The 16,902-nt window shown below is 39.5% G+C and overlaps 1 protein-coding gene across 2 annotated transcripts in view; it reads right to left on the bottom strand.

Annotated features, from left to right (window-relative positions):
* Positions 1-16,902, bottom strand: part of RPS6KA5 (ribosomal protein S6 kinase A5) — a 182,518-nt gene that overhangs the window by 79,026 nt on the left and 86,590 nt on the right. The window lies entirely within an intron of this gene.

Below are 16,902 nucleotides of genomic sequence, written 5' to 3'. Positions count from 1 at the left end.
CCAAGGAGTTACAAGACAAAAAAGTTTTCAGAACATCACTCAAAAGACAGCATTAAAAATCTGAATGGAAAAGTGCCTATGAAGTTTATTTACAAACAAACCAATGAATGCGGACTGCCAGCACATGGGAAACACCTGAGAGTAGCGTCTTACAGCTCGCCAGCACCATTAACTTCATCATCACAGCGTACGCACCCAGCGCCATTTCTCCTGAGCATTTAGATCGCTTCTCCCTGACTTCCGGCCTTGCTTGGCATAGCTGTCCTGGAGCTTACTGTATTTAGAGCTGGACTAGTGAGGTTCAGAGCTTTAAAAAGTGAAATGGAGCATGAAGTTTTCATTGTTAACAAGATCTCTGCCTACTGAGGATGTGCTGGAACTGCATTTCTGGTCTCTTTACACCTCTGTATTTATCCAGAGAGCTAGCAACTCTGTTAGGGGACAGTTAGGGCTTGGCCTTGAAACTAAAAACAACTTAGCCAGGCAGTGACATAACAAGTAAAACAAAATTTAGAAAAGACTACAGGGATATTATTCAATTTGAGTTGAATTATTGATATAAAATTTTTACTCTCTTGAAAGAGAACACTGGAATCAAGAATGCAGGCAGATTCCGGGATAGAGTTAGCAGTGGCATGAATATGGTCAAAGACATCAGTGAAAACCCAGATCATTACTAACATCTGAGAGGAAGAGTCTTCTCAGTTTTATAACTCATGGAACATCCACTTTCCCCTACCCCCCATCCCACCCCTTTCCCACTGGGCATAAATTACATTTCTCCATAAAAAAGACTTATTTAAAAGTTCAGATGGAATAAAGCACGTGAGTGGAAACTGTCTACTACGAGAATTATCTAAGATCTACTCTGCCTGGTGGGCCTTGGTCCATGCCAACTCATCTACCCTGAATACTTTCCTGTCAAAATTATGGATTCATTAGAATTCTAGAAATTAGATTTCTCAGGTTTTTGTCAATTTCTTTCTCAACAAACTGCAAGCGTGAGGGTTTTTTTTTAAGCCAGTGCCAACGGCTTTTATTCTCTTCATGATAAGAAACAGCATGAGAATATCCAGTTTTTACTGATATTCCTGAGGCTTTTTGCCTCTGTGGACATACAACGAAAATGGACTAAGTGGTGTTGGCTCAGTTTACACTCCTGGCTACCGCTGTTTGTGTAGAAGCAGCATCTTAGTAACCCAGGTTAGTCACGGTAAGTGGGAAAGGGCTCCTGGCAGATAAGAACTAAGCGATGTAAAACAGGGTTTTGGCTGCCTTCCTTTAAAATCTGTATTTCATCACAGCTCACTGCTTTTAAGACTAGACAAAGAAATAACAACTAGAGATATTGGGCACTTTCTATGTGCCTGTTCTATTTGGATATGATAACAAATTTGATCCTCATAAACAATGCTACGAAGTTGGTGCTATTAAAATAATAGTATAATCCCCAGAGAAAACAGGTAATCTCTAGAAAATAGTGAAACCCAGAGAGGTTAAAAAATTTATCCAGAGTTGCATATCTGTTAAGTGAGAGAATAAGGATTATGAACATGGGCAGTCTGACTCTAAAACAGTGATTTTTTAAAATGCTATATAGGTTGCCCTTTTCCCCCTCCTGGTATGGTTTTTATTATCATTTATCAGGAGCAGCCCCACTGGGCAACTGGTATTGCTAATTACTGTCAGAAAAACTGTCTTAAAATCAACTATCCTGACCTTCAAATATCTGAAAGGCTTAGAGCCAATAATTCTATATATTTGGTCATAAAGTTTCTCTTTTTTACATGCTTTTCTTAATCAAGTTTTGGAGGGCTCATCAGAATGTCACAGTACTCAGAAGGAGACATTCCTAGGGGGCTGTACTAAGATTTCTTTTTAATGTCCGCAGTAAACAATGGGTCTCCATCTTTTTTGAGAATGTGCTAACCTAAGATTATTGCTGACATATTTCTGACATAGAACTTAAGAAAGTCAATTTATATCTTGTAGGAGAGGGCCCAGGGCTGTTTTCTCCAAAAACGTACCTGGCCTTGCCCTGCAGTTCTCATCTTAACCCACCTGCCTGTTAAAGCAGATGGCTCTGAATCTGACCACAAAGAGCTACATTCTAGGTTCCTGTCAGAGAGTAGAACCTCAAATTGCCTGCAGTCCAAATCTCATCATATGTTCAGTTGTGAGAAATAATACATACAGGACAATAAATGTCATCTTTACATCTTTCTCATTATTTACTATAATGACTTCAGACAAAGCTACAAACTTGGATAACACTGTTTTGGAAAAATTATACTCTAATCTTGTTCCATAGGCTTACATGATAAGGGATAGTGGTATAAAACTTGGAATTATATCCTTAGTCAAGGAAGGCTGGTGAAAATTGTCCATTGTATCTGGGTCCTATTTAAAAAGCTTTTCCTAGATCATAATATCTTACCTATGGGTTTTTTTTTTTAATATCTTGTTACAATTTCAAACATACAGAAAGTATTTGCAAGAACAGCACAAGTAATCCCCATATAACCAGTATGCAAATTCACCAATTGTTTATATTTTGCTTCATTGGCTTAGTATTCTCTGTGTAATTCCCCTGAGCCAACTGAGAATAAGTTGGAGACATCAAGCTCCTATGTCTTTCAGTGTGCAAATACTAAAAAAAGAATGCCCTTTCACACAACCACAGTACAATTATCAATATCAGAAACTTTATGATAAAAATACTATTATCTAATCTATACTCTCTATTCAAAGTTTGTCATTTGCCCCACTAATGCTCTTTGTAGCTACTCTCCCCCAGCCAAGGATCTGGTTTATGATCACATATGCATCGGATATCATGGCTGTTTAGACTCTGACCCTAAGTCACAACATACGTACATATTAATTTTATTAACTGCTGCCAATGTTTACAGGTACCTTCCTCCAAAAGGTCATGTATATTCCCCACTAACAGTGAATGGATGCCTTAGAAAACAAAGTTCCCACCAACTCTTGATATTATCATTATCTTTCATTTCTACCAATTTGATTGGCATTTCAAATTGGACACAGAAATTTTGAAGGTGCAGAAGAAAGAAGCGGGGGAGAAAATCTGAGAGTTTGCAGCAGCCGGAGAGATTTGATAGATTTTCAGTGGCAGTAGGACAAGTGGGCACCTCAGACAGGGAAGACGACGTTGATAAGGCTGCAGGGCTGAGAAGTTGTAAGAGGTTAGCAAAAGTCACATGCCACTCAGGAGAGAGGAGTAAAATGTCTGCTAACCTCTGTGAAATTCTGTTGAGACTATCAGCATGAATTTCAGACCAGACCCAGCTGACACATTTTGGAGACATATGAGAAAAGCTTAGAAAGCTGGTACTGGAAAAAAAGTTTAGAGAGTAATCAAAGCAACTGCCATGTCAGGCGAGGAGGAAGGTTAACAGGGCAAGTGGTTCTCGTGTGCCAGACCAGGCAGATGCCAGGCCAGTAAAGAGGCACGTGGAACCCAAAGATGGTGCGGGGAAAGGGGCAGGAAAGACTCGAGGGAAGGCAGGGTCAAGGAGGATTGAAGAACAGGCCCAGGGAGTGTGAGAAAGGAGAAAAAGAGAAGATCACGGTCAAAGAAGAAAGTTGATTAGAGGTCTTAGACGTGTGACTGGTTTTAGTGACAAGGCCCAATGTGTGGCTAGGCTTATGAATGGCTACAGTGAAGTAAAGGTTAAAACATCACAAGTCAAGGTGGCTTGACATGGTGTTGGCATGGTTATCAATACGGCTGCTAAAATTGTGGAAGGGGATGGAAGAAAACTGGACGAAAGGGAAGCTAGGCCTGAATAAGTCACTGGAAAAGGCAAGCACGTGTCCCAGGAGTCAGTTAAGTACAGGATTGAGGTTAGGGAGTTGGAAAAAAGCGCCTTCACAAATGAAGCTCTGATGGGAAATGACTTTTAAATGATGTTTAACTACCATTACTTTGTTGAGCATAAGAGTAGGATGGAGCAACGGGACCTATCCAGCAGCCCCTCTGTAAAAGGGCTGCTGGGTAAGTACCATACTCCAAGGACAGGAGGTTTTACTTAAGATGAATAAGGCACACTCGGTTAAGATTTAGGGTGCTTGTGCACACGGGGTTATCCACCGAGCACAATGGAAGGGGTTAGAAGAGGAAGATAAGGGAAAGAATGAGGTTTAAGCAGGGGAAGAATAATTTTTAAATTCCTAAAGACATTTTTTAAAAAAACCTCCAAAGCTTCTAAAATAGTAGACACAAAGTTCAGCTTTATAGAGTGTAGTCCACAAATAGATTCATACTTCTCTAATGACATGTTTAACCTTTTAGTCTAAAAGCTCATTGAAATGTATGCTGTCAGAAAACAAAGTTGAAATCTGGCACCGATGAGGCAGATGAAAGTCCCAGAGCAATTTTCTCTCCGCCAGGTACAGGGTCTGACACTAGCAAATACAAAGCATCCACTAATATCAGTTGCATGAATTGAATAAACATGCGATACTCTGCTTACTGGCTGCTGCAGCCATATAGGAGAACTAGGGCAGATTTTTCATCTCAAGTTTATTAACAGTAAAAGTAGAAAGAAATAGTTCAATATTATAATAGCTAAAAACTGCAATTCAGATAGACCAATGGGCAGCAAAAAAGAAGGGGAAAAGGAAAAGGAAAAAACGGGTAATAACATAGCAAGAACACATTTCCTGATGAACATATCTCTTAAATTCTGATCTCTTCCCCTCTTAGAAACGTTTGGAATAAGTCTTAAGATTCATTCTGTTCATAACTGAAGAAGAGAAGGGGACCATCAATAGTACACCTTTGTGACAATAATTATAAATAAACAAGTGAATAAATATGATATGCTCTCAGGAGCTGTGAGGCACATTTCATCAATGTGACTCTTACGAAAAAACATTTATCAACTTAAAATTATGCTGAGACTTATTTACAGTCCATACAATGGAATACCTCATATGAGGCTTGTATAGACTACTGGTTCCTTGATTAAACTAAAAGGAACTTCCTATATGAAAAAGATTATATCTCAATTCATTTGTAGTTGCTAAATGATCTTCTTTACATGTAGAATGGCTTATACTCTATATCCATAAAATAGGAATATAAATAATTCCGACTCACACATAAGATTGTCATGGTGATTAAATGAGCTATTGAGAGTTAAACTTGGGCCAAACATGCAGTAAGCCTTTATCTAAAACTGACTATTGATTACTGTTATTATTTACAGACATCAGTTACAATTTATAGAACTGAAAAATAATGACATGTTTAATTATAATGGTTTTAAAATAAAATTCAAACTTATGGTGTCCTGACTTACCTATTCTCTCAATGTAAGCATAATTTCGACGGTTATAAATGTTTAATATATATTTCTACAGTACTACAGGGTCTAATTAGTTTTAGTCGGTATTAAGCAAAAGAGAAATTTTCTTAAATAACTGATATTTTAGTGCAATCCTCATATGTTAAAATTGCAGAGATATCTGGGTTTTATTCAAATGCAAATAAATTGCTTTTAAAGATTTTTATGTGACAGTAGTTGGAGTGCCAGATGAAGCACTCTGATGTTGTGTTTCTAAGAAGCATAAAAATAACACAGAAATCACACAAATAATGTGAAAATTCAAAGTCACAAAATCTCTCCCACTTTAAAACACGACCATCCTCCCTAAATCCCGTATGTCCCATCTTCTCTTCTCTTCTTCCTTTCACGGCAAAAGTTCTTTAAAGAGTGCTCTACATGTCTGATCTGACTCTCCTTACTTACTCTCCGTTCACTTCCTATTGCTGCTGTAACAAATTACTACAGATTTGGTGGCTTAAAACAAGACAAGTTTATTATTTTATGTTGTAGATTAGAAGTCTGGTGTGGGTGTCACTGGGCCAAAATCAAGGTGTCAGCAGAGCTGCACTTATTCTGGAAGTTTTAGGGGAAAGTCTGTTTCCTGCCTTTTCCAGCTTCAAGAGGCTGCCCACATTCCTTGGCTCATGGCCTCTTCCTGCATCTTCTAAGCCAGCAGTGGCAGCTGAGTCACTTCCCACACTGCATCCCTCTAACCTCTTCTGTAGGCATATCTCCATCTGACTCTCCTCTTCTGCCTTCCTCTTCCACTTTTATGGGCCCCCCCAGGGAATCCAGGATGATCTCCCTATTTTAAGGCCAGCTGACTAACAACTTTAATTCTATCTGCAACTTTAATTCCCTTAATTTGTTTGTCATGTAACCCAACATGCTCACAAGTCCTGAGGATGAGAATGTCAGCATCCTTGGGTGGCTGTTAGTCTGCCTACCACAGCCTCTATCCACTCCTAAACACAGGGCTGTTCCACTTCCACCCCCATAACACCAGTATAGTCTAAGGTTTTAAAACAACCTCATGTTACTAAAGTAAATGGATACTTTGCAGTCCTCATGTTTCTTGACTTTTCAGCTGCACTTTGCAAACCAAGAGAAAGAATATTTCAGGAAGAGCACAGCACAAGAATCATCCCTGTGGGTCCAGCCCAAAGTGAGTCTCCCCCAGTGGTTGTGTTAAAGCCACTTAATTTGAGGTTGTTTATTATGCAGAAAAGGCTAATGGATACACTAGTAACTTGTAGATCATGCTTGTAACCAAGTGACTTGCTCAAGATCACACAGTTATTAATTGATGAAGCTGGAATTTAAATCCAAGTTCATTTGACTCTCAAATCTAAAGGCCCTGCGTGGCCGCCTTTACTACACTATATTCATATTTACCTTCCTGTCTTCAGGCTATCACAGATGCTGGGTGAAGCCTTGTGTCTGCAATGTTCATCCGTATCCCCTCCTGTTGCTCCTCTAACTTCTATTTTTCCTCTTAAGTTACACTTCAAATGTCACTTCTCTGGACGGTCTTCCCTAATAACCCAGAATAGACTTAGGTCTTTTCACTAGTAACCTCTGCATTTCCTTCCAACTACTTACTTCAAGGGTTATTCCTTAATTGTGTACTAATTTGTTTAATGTCTGTTCCCCTTTTAGATTATAAGGCCCGGAGGACAAGAATCTTGTCTAGGTTGTTTGCTACTCTTATCCAAGCACCTGGCACATAGTAAACAGGCAAGAATTTGTAGCATGAATGAAGAGTTCTACAACTGACAATATCTTGATGCAGTTCACTTGTTGTATCAAAGGGCCAATATCCCAAGAGTCCTCCAAGAAACTTACAAAATGAACTTGAAGAATCTGAAGCCATATATTATCTCTTAGATGAGCCATCATTTATTCCTCTCCTTTCAAGTTCTGCAAGACTCCTGTGCTTCTAAGTAGCTCATTATTAGGCCCATGGACTGTGGGAAAAAGGCTTCACCAAAAGTTTGGCTGAAGTTTATGTCTAGAGAAGTAACAAGTTAGAAAGCTCAAGACTTCTACCAATGTGCAATAATTCTAGTACTTTGACACATTAATATGTCCTTTAGAAAATAATTTAAAATTGCACTGTTAAAATGCCAGATTCTTTATTGTTCCCTTTTGAAAAAAGTTCTTTTTCTCTATCTTACTAGAATGACATTAATTTAGGTCAAACTTTTTTCATATTAGGGACGTAATTTATGTCTCATTTCAATGACACTTAATTGACACAGATACTTAACAACAGCAAGTAGATTTTGTTTTGTTGTTGTAAGGTTGCCCCACCCTCAATAACATTTCTTCTTGGATATAGGATAGCATATGTGTGTGTGTGTGTGTGTGTGTGTGTGTGTGTGTGTGTGTGTCTGTCTGTCTGTCTGTCTGTCTGTCTGTCTCTCTGTGTGTATAGGAAGATGGGTAGAAACTGGAGGAGAGAGAAGTAGCCTTTGAACTAGTAAGTTTATTTTTTTAAACAGTGAATTAACTTTAAGAACTTGAACTGAAGATCACCACAAAATTTCCAGGATTCTAGAAACTCCCTAAGACAAAACTTTTAATATAGTTCTGACAATATCTCATGGGGCTATCATTAATGATACTGTATTATGAAAGCTGCTAAGAGAGTAGATCTTAAAAGTTCTCATCACAAGAAAAAAAATGTAACTATGTGAGGTGAAGGATGTTAACTTATTGCAGTGATCATTTCACAATATATACATATATCAAATCATTATGTTGGGTACCTTAAACTAATATAATGTTACATGTCAATTATATCTCAAGAAGACTAGAAAAAATGTACCTCATGGGATTAACATTAGGGCAAACAGCATCTGCTTTCAATCAAAATTATTACTTTTAAAGTACATATTATTTAATTTACATTTCAAAACAAAAAAAAATTAGGTGTTCAAAGTCACCTGTAAGTATCTGCAACAATTTTTTCTATTCACACTATTAACATCACTGTTAAGAAGCCACGCTATTAGAGCGTTAAGAACACGGAAAGAATTCACTGTGTCGAGAAGAAACATACATTGTTAGTTGGTAGAGGACAGTTTCAGCTGCTCAAGACCTCTACACATTTGACTTGACTTAATGTTGAACCCAGAAACCTCTCTACTGTTTGTAGTTTACGTGCTTCTATTAACAGATGGAGAAACTGAAATCCACTGGAGATACTGAGTTCCATAAGCCTTAGAGTATTACTGAGAACTACAGAAACTTCCTGATAGCTCTGTTTTCCACTGAGGATGCAAAAGGATAACCATGTAAGGATCTGGCCAGCTTTTTAGGCTATGTCTTGTTCATGCAATCTCACAGAAATCTGCTGGTAGGAGAGGAAGTAGCTGAGTTAACTGACAGAAAGAAGGGCTAAAACCTACATCTCCTACTTTCAAAGAAAGAGTCTCTGTTCCGCTTTCACTCTCCAAACACCTACTTCTATCTAGTAATGTTCTGACTGACCTCTCGTCCTCTAGCCTTTTGATCTCAAATTCTCTTTAGAATTTCTCTGCCTCATATTTCTTCTTACAGTGGCAGCTTCCAAAGAGCTAACTGCCATTATCCCATATTTCCCCCATCTTTCAGTACCCACCCATCCCCAACCATGCCCTGTTCCTTGGTCTTATTTTTTTTTTTCCTACAAAATTTTCCGTTCCTTCGGAGACACTTCATGTACATCAATCCCACATATTCTGGTCCTCACTTCCACCTACTCTTCCTCCTCCAGACCACCTAAATCGTGCTTGATTGCTCCCTGTCTGGTGTCTCAAGTGCAGTCTTAATGTGATGGACCACACATACCTGAACGTAATTTCTTTTTAATGTCACGCCAGAGTCATCTCACTTTTTCTGGTTTTAGCTCAACCTTCGAATGGCACCTCTTGCAAATGCATTCCAGGGCATCAGAATCATTACAAAGTTCTGACAAAGACATATCTATTTACCAGTGCTGTGAATTAGTCATATTTACTTCGAAGTGAGGAAGCTCCTTCGGTCACTGTCTGTTTTGCTCTACACTGTAGAATGCAATGGATCATGAACGATTCTAATTGTTACCATCTCAGCAAGTATCCTCACCTCTGCAATTTTTGAGATGAAACTAATACTCGAAAGTGAAACTTTAATGTCTTAAATACCTTTTAGCTCATGTTGAAAGGATGATTCATGATGACAGAACTATCTACAAGGCAGGGGTGGCATTCATTATTGAGAATGCTCCTTGGCATCACCTTTATAAATACCTTTGTGATTTGCTTCTTTAGTGTCTTGTGAATTCTGATTAATCTAACAGTTTACACAAAGATCAGCTGGTGTTTTGACAAAATTACTACTAACAGACATCAGAGAACACCAAAAGAAAAATTGTTTTTTATAGATTATTTCCTACGTAGCGTTCCTTCCCACTGACAGTTGAAATGAATACGAGTTTTAAGAGCGAGAGAGAGAATAGATGAAAATATTTTTATATTTCTTGTTGTAAGCATGCAGAGAGAGGTACAGAAAAAGTGATAAAAAGAGGTATGGTCTCCGTGTTATAAGATTTGGAAAGGCTAAAACAATATAAAGGAGAAAACCCACCAAATCTATATGATGCCATTAGATATAAATTAAAACAAAGCCTAAAAAGATATTAATAATTAGAATTAAAAGAAAAAAACATAGATGTGACTTATAACAGATGAATTTACTTCAGGGGTCAACAAATTACAGTCCAGAGACAAAATCTAGTCCACTGCCGCTGACCCCTGATTTAGAGGATAGCAGAAACAACACAAATGGGTGGAAGGCAATTACACCTAAACAAAGAATACTGTGGGAAACAATCATCCATACTCAGTGCTGAGAGAAATGCTACGTTCCGTATCTGGCAAATGTCAAAGGTAGGCATCTGTCAAAGTAATACCAACACGACAATGATCTTATCATGTGGAGAAGCCTGTGCTAAGGAAGCAGTTTATACCAAAGGAGCAGCCTGAAGAAATCCCCAGTGAGCCACGAATCCTGGTAGCAGCGCAATGGCAGCCTAGACCTGAATCTCCAAGTCTGCTCCCGAAGCATCTTAAAGAACAGCAAGAATGACTGTAAACCTCCACAACCTACTCCTTCAGCAAAACTTAGAGCCTAAGAAAACCCACACCCACCAAACAGCACGCAGTGAGCAGGCTGAGAAAGAAGAGGGCAGGACACAAGCACTCACGGGAAGGTAGGAAAATGCAGTAAGACAGCAAGAGATAAATGAACGTACAAAAATTAACAGCTCTCCTCTAGAAGATATGGTTGGAAAGAAGACCCTACTAACATCAACAGATGATTGAATATCTAAGATTAACTTAAGAAATGTGGGTAGGAAGAAAATGATAAAAAAAACTCCTGAAGGTCTCAGAGGAAGAGTTCAACATATGAGAAGACATACCATGTTCTTGAACAGGAAAAACCCAAATCATAAAAATGTCAATTCTCCCTACATTTTTTAAAAAATATAAAACAATTGCACTAAAAACACCCTAACAAGTTTCTCCCCCCAAAACCAGGCAATTTGATTCTAAAGTTCATGTTGAAAATAAACCAACATGATGGGCCCCCAAAAGCTCTGAAAAATAAGAGAAATGAAAGATAAAAGGGGTCTAGCCTGGCCAGGTATTAAAACATATTGTAAAACTTTGATAAACTAAAACAGTATGGTAATGGCATATGGTTCAACCAACCAAACAGGTCTGTCAGTCAGTCAGTAAGCAGACCCGAACATATATGAGAATTTAAAATATGAAAAAAGCAGAACCGCGAGTCAGTGTAAACTTGGACTTTTTACTCCATGGTGTTGGGAGGAGTAAACATCCATGTAGATGTTCTCCACGCAAAAAATAAAACCATCCAAGTACTGAAAAACACATCGGTGAACTCCTTTATAACCACAGGAGTTGAGGAGATCTTTCTAACTATGACTTAAAATCCATAAGCCATGAAGATAGTTTTTAAATAAATTCTACTATACAAAAATTTAAAAATTTTACATGGTAAAAACATCATAAAGTCAGGACAAATGGAAAATAGAAATATTTACTATGTATATCACAAATGTTTAATCTCTCAAAGAGCTCCTAGAAAATTGAGAAGAAAAAATGGGCAAAGGGTACAAACAGACAATTCTCAGAAAAAGACAAATGACCCCCTTAAACATATGAAAAAGATGTTCAACCTCACTTAAAAAATGCAGATTAACTCTACACTGAGACACCACCTCATCTATGAGACAGGCAAATATTCAGAAGCTTGAGAATATGCTCTGTGGAGAAACAGATACTCTAATACAATGCTGGTGGGAGTGTAAAATGGTACAACCCCTATGAAAAAGTATATGCAAAATTACAGATGGCAAAAATATACATCGAGCAATCTCCTTCCAGGAATCAAGCCTACAGTTTTTCCCTATGCAAGTGGGAAACGACATGTACAAGTTGTACCCTGAATCATCAAAATAAAAGACTGGAAACAACCCAAGGACCCAGTCCTAGGGAACTGGTTAAGTATGCTATGGAATAGAATGTAATACTATGCAGGGATAAAAAAGAATGGGGAAGATCTTTATGAACTGATACAGAGTAAATGCTAGGATACACTGTTAAGTGAAAAAAAGAAAGGTCAGAATAGTATCAATACCTAGAGCAGGCTACTTCTGGTTATGACTGAAGACAGCTGATTATCAGGGACCCTGAAATACAGCACCATTTGAGTTTGCTCTTTAACTTCTAACTTTGAATATTGACAATTAAAGGGACTGCGTCTTGCCTTTCCATCAGAAACTGCATCTCAGGGAAACCAAAACATTACAGTGGATGAGAGAAAACCATACTCTTCAGAAGAATGACAACTAATAAATATAGAAGAAATGACAGATTTAGAAAAATCACCATTCTAACTTTGAATATTGACAATTAAAGGGACTGCGTCTTGCCTTTCCATTAGAAACTGCATCTCAGGGAAACCAAAACATTACAGTGGATGAGAGAAAACCATACTCTTCAGAAGAATGACAACTAATAAATATAGAAGAAATGACAGATTTAGAAAAATCACCATTCTAACTTTGAATATTGACAATTAAAGGGACTGCGTCTTGCCTTTCCATTAGAAACTGCATCTCAGGGAAACCAAAACATTACAGTGGATGAGAGAAAACCATACTCTTCAGAAGAATGACAACTAATAAATATAGAAGAAATGACAGATTTAGAAAAATCACCATTTTGCAACTCATGATGAAACAGTTGCTTTAAAAAAAAAGAATTATGAAGTGTTAAATGTTAAAACCATAAAGTGTCAAAACATCACAGAGATTATTTTCACTTCTAAGGAAAAAAACATAACTCCATTATAAATGTATCAGACTGTCATCTCTGTAATTGCCTTAGCATTACTAACAACCAGTTAATAGGTTCCTCTTGATATGATACAATATGAAATATGCAACATCACCTATGGTGTGTTCTACCTAAAATATTTAATGTCAATCTGTAAAGACTTTAGCTCTAATTTCCCAAATACTGGAATTTAGCAGAGGAATAACCTAAAGATACTACAAGATATTTTTTCAGACCAATAAACCAAGGATATAAAAAAGGGAATGTTCCAGATTAAGAGACTTCAAGGACATAACAACCAAGTGAGTGTTCCTGGTTTGGACAAATCAGCTGTAAAGGATATTATGGGACAATGAGTGAAATGTCAACATGAACTTGTGTGGTAGATGGCCACAAATTCTTTGCAGTCGCCTCATTAAGAAGTGAAGTCGGGTTTCCCTGGTGGCGCAGTGGTTGAGAGTCCGCCTGCCAATGCAAGGGACACGGGTTTGTGCCCCGGTCTGGGAAGATCCCACATGCCGCGGAGCGGCTGGGCCCGTGAGCCATGGCCGCTGAGCCTGCACGTCCGGAGCCTGTGCTCTGCAACGGGAGAGGCCACAGCAGTGAGAGGCCCGCGTACCGCAAAAAAAAAAAAAAAAAAAAAAGAAGTGAAGTCTATCGAGGGTGTGGAGAAAAGAGAACCCTTGGCACTGTTGGTGGGAATGTAAACTGGTGCAGCCCCTATGGAAAACAGTATGGAGCTTCCTCAAAAAAATTAAAAATACAGCAACCATATAATCCAGAAATTCCACTCCTGGGTATTTATCTGAAGAAAACAAAAATACTAACTTGAAAAAATATATGCATCCCCATGTTCACTGCAGCATTATTTATGATAGGCAAAATATGGAAACAACCTAAGTATCCATTAATGAGTGAATGACTGAATAAAGAAAATGCTGTGTGTGTGCACGTGTGTATTTCTATATATATGTAAAATGGAATATCATTCAGCCATAAAGAAGAATGAAATCTTGCCATTTACGACACTATGGATGAACCTTGAGGGCATTATGCTAAGTGAGATCAGTCAGACAGAGAAAGACAAATACCATATGATCTCACTTTATGTGGAATCTAAAACAAAGAAGCAAACAAATCAAGCTCATAGCTAGAGAGTAGACTGGTGGCTGACAGAGGTGAGGGATTGGGGGGGATAGGCAAAATGGGTGCAGGGAGCCAAAAGGTATAAACTTCTATCTCTAAAATAAATAAGTTATGGGGATGTAATGTACAGCATGGCGACTACAGTTAATACTACTGGATTGCATATGTGAAAGGCCCTAAGAGAGTAAACCTTCAAAGTTCTCATCACAACCAAAAAAGTTCTGTTAACTGTGTGATGGATGTTAAGAGACTTACTGTGGGGATCATTCTGCAATATATACAGGTATCAATTCATTACGTTGTTTACCTGAAACTAATATAATGTTGTATGTCCATTATATTTCAATTAAGAAAATCTTAGGGGCTTCCCTGGTGGCACAGTGGTTAAGAATTCGCCTGCCAATGCAGGGGACACAGGTTCGAGCCCTGGTCTGGGAAGATCCCACATGCCGCGGAGCAACTAAGCCCGTGCACCACAACTCCTGAGCCTGCGCTCTAGAGCCCACAAGGCACGACTACTGAGTCTGTGCGCCACAACTACTGAAGCCCGCACACCTAGAGCCCATATGCCATAACTACTGAAGCCTGCGCACCACAGCTACTGAGGCTGTGCACCACAACTACTGAAGCCCGCGTGCCTAGAGCCCATGCTCCACAACAAGAGAAGCCACTGCAATGAGAAGCCTGTGCACTGCAATGAAGAGGGGCCCCTGCTCACTGCAACTAGAGAAAGCCCGTGTGCAGCAACAAAGACCCAACGCAGCCAAAAATAAATAAATTCATTAAAAAAAATCTTAAAAAAAAAACGTGAAAAGAAGTGAAGTCTATTTCCCTACTCACTAAATCTGGGTTGGTCTCGTGTTAGAAGTAAGGCTCATAGGGGCTTTTGGCAGGACCTGTTAGGCTGAGCCCTGGCTCGCGAGCTTGCAGGGGAACAGCACAGGTTAATGTGTCTCTATAGCGCTCATGAAGTCGGTTTAATTCATGCATGAACATGAGTTCAGTTTTCATACGGCTTTTTTAGAGACACAAGCCATTGCGCATAATTGAGCCAAATCCTTCAGTTCTTGTGTTTAGAAAGGTGATCAGTGTGTGTTTTCTCCTCTTAGTCTAGTGTGTGCAGTTACACATCTGTCTGTGGATAAACTCATAATGTTCATTGCTTAGCATCTCCTATGAACTGATTTCCAGGGAGGAAAACCAAAAGGGAAACCTCCGATTCCTCTCCTTTCAGCAGATGTGGGGGAGATGGTTGGAGGCTATGGGCTCAACTGTGAAGTTCAGCTGTGTGTGGCGAATTTTTAGCAGTCATGTTACTTTTTTATTTTTATTTTTTGTGGTATGCGGGCCTCTCACTGTTGCAGCCTCTCCCATTGTGGAGCACAGGCTCTGGACACGCAGGCTCAGCGGCCATGGCTCATGGGCCCAGCCGCTCCGTGGCATGTGGGATCTTCCCGGACCGAGGCACGAACCTGTGTCCCCTGCATCGGCAGGCGGACTCTCAACCACTGCGCCACCAAGGAAGCCCAGCAGTCATGTTCTGACTTGATGTGAGGAGGCTCCACATCCACCCCTCTGTGGGGACAAGTGACTTGTGAGATTAACCCTGGGAGGCAGGTGGGTCAGTGTGGAGAACGAGAGAGGCCCTGCCTGGCTGGGGAAGAGGAATCGGTGGTACCAGGAGAGTAGTGGCAGCCCTCCTCCCCTTCCACCTTGAGGAGGAGGTTCCAGGAAGTTGCCCCCTTACCTGAGCTCCAGTTCAGGTGGACTTCTTTAGGGGCCCTGACACAGCAGCTGGAGTCCTGCCTCTCCACTGCTAAGTGGAATCTGGAATCTCTCATCTACCTCTTAGTCAGTCAGTTTCTACATGTGAGAAGCAAGCCTGTGGGCCAGTGTCCTTATACATGCTGTGGACTTAAAAAATAATTCAGTGGTTCCCTGGAAAACCAGTCCCAGGGTTCCTACAATTGGTAGTTTCTACCTGAATTTTAACTGGTATTGCGTACCTGGATTTTGATCGGTTAGCCTTAATTATACCTTGGCATAATCATTTCCGGTGACCAAATCATAAAGTTCTATCAGGGCACCTGTGTCAGTGGTGCTATGCTGGTCAAAATTTGAGACTTTGAAATAAAAAATTTGTCATATGCATGCCTCAAAAAAAAAAAGAAAGAAAGAAGTGAAGCTATGTAAGTTCCAGAGCCTGGCCTCATAAGGCCTTGCGGCCTCTATGTTTGCCTTCCTGGCTGTCTTCATGAGCTGCCCTGAGACTGCCATGATGTGAAGAAGCTGATCTACTACTGCACTGGGAGGATGAGAGGCCACGTGAAGAAGAAAAGAGGTGCCCCAACCAACAGCAGCACCAACTTTCAGACACAAGAATGAAACCACATTAGCCCTCAAGCCCAGCCAGCTCTCCAGCTTACAGCCACATGAGCAAGCCAGCCAACCCATAAAACCATGAGAGATCTGCCCAGCCAACCCAGAGAATCATGAGAAAATAAATCATTGTTTAAGCAACGAAATTTTAGAGTGGTTCATTATGCAGCAGTAAATGTGTATCACTGAATATTAAATGAAATGAAAATTTATTAACCAGGAAAGGTGGACATCATTGACTGAAAGAAAATGAAAAAAAAAGCTGTTTACAGAGAAGCAAGAAGAACTACAATCCTGCAGCCTGTGGAACAAAAACCACATTCACAGAAAGACAGACAAGATGAAAAGGCTGAGGGCTATGTACCACTTGAAGGAACAAGATAAAACCCCAGAAAAATAACTAGATGAAGTGGAGATAGGCAACCTTCCAGAAAAAGAATTCAGAATAATGATAGCGAAGATGATCCAGGACCTCGGAAAAAGAACGGAGGCAAAGATCGAGAAGATGCAAGAAATGTTTAACAAAGATCTAGAAGAATTAAAGAACAAGCAAACAGAGATGAACAACACAATAACTGAAATGAAAAATACACTAGAAGGAATAAATAGCAGAATAACTGAGGCAGAAG

This window comes from Delphinus delphis, chromosome 2 (assembly GCF_949987515.2).
Source record: "Delphinus delphis chromosome 2, mDelDel1.2, whole genome shotgun sequence".
Classification (NCBI taxonomy): Eukaryota; Metazoa; Chordata; class Mammalia; order Artiodactyla; family Delphinidae; genus Delphinus; species Delphinus delphis.
The sequence above is the reverse complement of the archived record's forward strand: the minus strand, read 5'-3'. Positions and strand labels throughout refer to the sequence as shown.